Source organism: Leiobunum rupestre, chromosome 1 (assembly GCF_980474605.1).
Source record: "Leiobunum rupestre chromosome 1, qqLeiRupe1.1.hap1, whole genome shotgun sequence".
In the NCBI taxonomy this organism is placed as follows: Eukaryota; Metazoa; Arthropoda; class Arachnida; order Opiliones; family Sclerosomatidae; genus Leiobunum; species Leiobunum rupestre.
Genome location: NC_143384.1, coordinates 87,000,434 through 87,005,591, shown reverse-complemented (window position 1 = coordinate 87,005,591; position 5,158 = coordinate 87,000,434).

The following is a 5,158-nucleotide window of genomic DNA, read 5'->3' as shown; positions in this document are numbered from 1 at the left end:
TCAATAAAATTTATTTCGCTAATTTCATCAGGCAAAGGTCTACTTGTAAGCCATTTAGGAAACACTGAGGTTGAACTTTTCCTAAGTTAATGTACTGCACACACACTACCATTGCCTGGTTATATAAAGGTCGAGGGACCTACCGTCGCCCTGTTAGATAAAAGTCGAGGTACCTACCGTCGCCCTGTTATATAAAAGTCGAGGTACCTACCGTCGCCCGGTTATAATAAGAACGTTGAACCAAGGATCGTAAATCTAACATATAGGATCCTTGGTTGATCGATCAAATTGGCGCCTGGTGCCATGATTTTATTGGTTACAGAATAACTCCGCGCGGTTAAAACCATTTCTAGTTCAAGCGCGCGCTGCACACGGATTTTAGGGTGGAGTAATTTTGAAACCGATTAAATCATGGCCCAAGCGATGCCTTTTGTTGAACGTTCTTATACATATATACGTTCTTGGTTATGGTAATGTTGTGTAACACGATTCGTGTTACAGCCACAAGATCGTTATTGCGTAATTCACCAACTGGAATTTCGAAAGATTTTTCTTTCAACGGGTAAAAAGATCGCAAATGATCATGAAGTTCCAACCAGTCGTACTCTGCTGGGTTCAACGTAGCAAACCAAACAGAAAACATATAATTTTAGATTCGCCAAAACGTTTACACCCAATTCCTGTGTTACTTGGTACCTCGCATACTTTGCATGTAAGCAAACAAACTAGCTTTAGTTCTTTGTTATTACCATCCATTTGATTCAGAGAAAAATTAACAGGAATTGACTTACTGAATTACTCGCAGTCATACGTAACATCACATTTATGCTATTCGACAAATCTTTAGTTTCACTATCATAAAGAAGGCGAAAAAGGTATTGTTCGTTTTTTAGAAAACCTCCTATCCGAGTATTTTCCGAAATCACCAGTCGGGTATAGATCAATAACGCTATTCTCCGGGTAAATATTTAATAAATCCAAAATCTTTTAAATATTAACATTGAATTGAAATTTAAGTAATAAAGTACGTAAATTAAGGTTCAATTATAACAATTATGTCATCGAAATGTAACTCATCCGATCTAGATTCGAACCCACCTCATTAGGACGTAATGGCTATAGATTACCAATGCCTATAACCACTACACCACGCTTCACCACGCTGACACACATTATTATTCGACACATTTATTTCCTAGAATACCAAGGCTTAAGAAACTCGAGCTAACGCATCGCATGGACGCCATTTTATTTCATTTTTCATGGACCAAAGTCATTTTAAAAGAGGCTAGCGCAACAACGTCAATTTTTTATGAGCCTAGATGCCATCGCTACCCGGTGTAAATTGAAATCAGCAAAATTCTTGAAAAATTATTTATAACCTTTCTTTTCAAATTTAATAGAAATAATATGGCTAGGAAATTAATTTAAACTATAAACGAAAATCCCTTTAAAAAAGTTTCATCAAAAACCAAGCCATTTTACCTGTACAGGTGTCTAAAATTTACTTAAACTTATGAGTACCTCAGCACCAAAATATCCACTTTTTAAGTTAACTTTCCCATAGCGTGAAGGCATCGAGTTTTATCGACTTTAATATTAAAACGCTCGTTACCTATTAAGATTCCACGATAGTGGAATCTTAATAAGGGGCCAACATGCTTCTTTATAGACTTCGAAAGCACTATTAAGGCTATCAAAAACGTAAGCTTTTTTTCCCACTTTTTAATTTTAAGCGATTTTCATGCCCAAGATTCAATATTAGGGAGGCTAGTGATAGCTACACGGCTTAGTTATTACTGTCAATTTAAAAATCACACTGGCAGAAATCGACCGAAAAGTGAGGACTATGACTACACTTACACTGATGCTCCCGACTCTTTAAAAGCCGCTTTACATTTAACCCCAAAATAAGGTTAACTCGTAGGTTTCGATGATATGCACGAATTATCCATCGACCAAAGTCCGTTACTTCACTCGAGAATTCGCCGAAGGCATTCAACTAAAATTAAATGCACCGAGTCTCCGAAAAATGCACATAATCAAGATGACATCCGCGAAAACCAAGCACTCGTACGTACACAACCGCCAAAACAAGAGATCAGTGAACCAGATGTTTACTCGCCAATTCTAAAGCAGCACGTCAACGAGAAACAGGCAACGCCTGAGGAAGTCGCAAACTGAGAATCGAAAGCGACTAGCTTTTTTCCAGAAAATATGACAAATAACACAGCACCGCTAAATACTTAAAATTCAAACGAAAGCATGAAACATTTCCAATTTGGCGGCAGGCTAAGTACGAAAGGGAAATCGCATACCGTAATTAAAATCATGTTAATCAATGATTTGGGTTGCAATTTTGCCGATTAGAAAAAATTAGAATCTCTATCCTTAATTAATAATCAACAAGGCACCACCTCAGGCCTTAGTCATCAAGCGACTTTTCAAGCCATTAATTCAGCTGACCGGTTTACAATGCGTTGGAGGAGGGTGGTGACAGGCCACGTGAGCCAACAGATCTCTACACTTACTATTGCTGTTACCCTCAACAAGTTTTTATGGAAGGGGAACCGAAGAGCTCCTAGGAAAACCCCTTAAACCAGTGGGGAGAGAACTTACAAACTCAAAGCAGAAGGAGTTGTTCCGACTAAATTCAACCGCATCATTTTGACACAAATGAAAATGATTAAAACTTAATAAGAAATTTTATAATAGAACAAGTGGGCCTGGCAGTCCCAGATAGTAGTCTAACACGAGCTTATCTAAAGCGCCACTTATAACAATAAAGAGCTGGCCGCTGTGTGCGAGCGGATTTCCCCGAATTCAACAGCAGGACATCCCGGCGCCGAAAGAGGCGAACGTTCTTACGTTTAGAGAGCTGGCGAAAGCGAGCTATAGATGGCGATGTGATCGCTTTGTTACGAATTGGTTTGAGGTCGAAATAGACGGAGATACTGTTCCTACAAATTTGGTTGAATGCCGTTACCAGTCAACGGCGGCGGGGGCGGTCACAGGAGTCTTACCCTTGCCTATACTAGGCTCGTGTAAGATTAAAAATGTATACGACAATTGATTTCAGAAAAGCAAATGGATGGACATGTGTATTTCTTAGCAACATAAATACAAATTTTTACTAAGCGATACCAAATTACATTTCCTTTGACAATTGGGAGGTATTGAATGCGGGTTTACGAGCGCCCTCTCGTGCTGGTTGTGCGTGATGAATGTGCCTTCCCTTCCGAAAGTAACTTAGGCAGTGAAAAGGACGCTTTTAGGAAACAAGTCACCTGGTTCTGAACGCTCCAAGAGCAACCGTGCAAAGTTCACTCGCAATGGCGAATCCCCGGATTTAACGCTTGAGCTCTCTGCTCGTAAAATCGGTTGAGGCGCGGGGGTAAGGCAAATCGATTGTAACTTCGTAAAAACTTAAAAGCACAAGAAACTATTTTGGCAGATCACGTAATGTGATCAAATAAAGCAATAGAAGCCAAAAAATAATTTTTCTAAATATAGCTATTTTGGGTATCCACGAATAGGGGACTTCCAAATTTCAAATTTCAATTTGTTTTAAAATTTTCAATTTTTTTAAAAATAATAATCTGTGGTATTAATTGATTAATTACCTTGAAAATAAGCCATTAGGCATATTTATATCACTTTTCAAACTGAAGTTATAGCGATTTTATAGCTAAAGCGCCAAAAAAACTTTTAGTCATGTAACTCCCCTCAAAAAATTTTTTCAGCACTTCTGCTTTACAGGGGTTGGTTTTATGCATAACCACACCTGTTCACCAAATTTCATCAAAATCGGTAACTTGAGTGGTATGGACCTGGTTGATTTTACCTGGACATTGGGTTTAATAGAATAACTAAATTGGTAAGTGATGAAAAATTCGGTCCAATTTCCAAATAAATTTTAATTTTTAAGAATAAAATATTTTCTATTGATATTCTATTCTATAAACATGCTTACATTATAAATTACAAGAGCCCAGCCTTTAAATGTTTAAAGATTTATATTGAGTGCCTAAAAAATATTGATGAAAATGAAACCTTCTATGCTATGTATCCGTTATTTGGCCTTTCAGTGGACATTAGATGCTGTATTTTCGTCTGTTAAGCAGACTATGAAACACAAATAGTCTGCCTAGCAGAGGGAAATTCCCATCACTCTTTTCATCAAAAACTCACCGCTTTTCATACTTTTATGGCTACGAGCGCTAAACAATTTGTTCTAACTCGACTTAACTTAAAATGAATTTAAGGTTGATAAACCGATCACTATTGAAAGAGGCTTGGATATATTTTCCCTTCAATTGAGGTTTTGATAAAAGGATCAATAACAATAAAATGGTTCAAAATACGCGTTTTCATACAGATATAAAAAAGAAACCATGTATTGTACTCGCCGAGATTAAAAATATCTGCGAACGCATTGGTGACGGGTTCCGCAATAGCGGAATTAAGCTAGTTTGTAGACCAATTAATTTAGTTAGTAACAAAGATAAACTTGACACGTTGCAACGATACCGTATTCAAACAATGATAAATTTTAAATTCAGTTACAATGAGCATAAGAGTTACATGAAAACAAACTAATACATCCATCAGTCCTAGCTGAACATGCTGGCCACCATCAATTTGTTTTCTTTGTTGATTTGTATTTTAACCAGAATTCAGTCGATATTTTAATTATTTTTTATTTAATCCTTTATAAATGTGGTTTCTAATTTTTTATTAATTAATAATAAATATTTTAGGAATATACAGGATTTATATTTTTTAAAAATTAAAATTTATTGAAATAATCTTGAGACCACTGCATTATTTAACGATGAATTCGTTTCTGAAATACGCAAGTGCCACACTGCGTGCAATATATGTTTGTATTGATCATCGTTTCAATAATAGATTAGGAAGAGAAACTCCCCGATCTAAAGAACTACTAAAATGATAAATCACATTTTCACAATTGATAAATAATAATGCTCTCTCGTATTTAAATATAAAACACACATTTAGCAACAGTGATATATTTTACTCCATTTCGCACTCAAATAGAAGTGTCAAGTTCGAATGCAAGCTCCCATATTTAAATGCTAAAGCATGGCCATTTCCAAAGAGTGAATTAGGAACTAGAATTGGTAAAATATAAAAG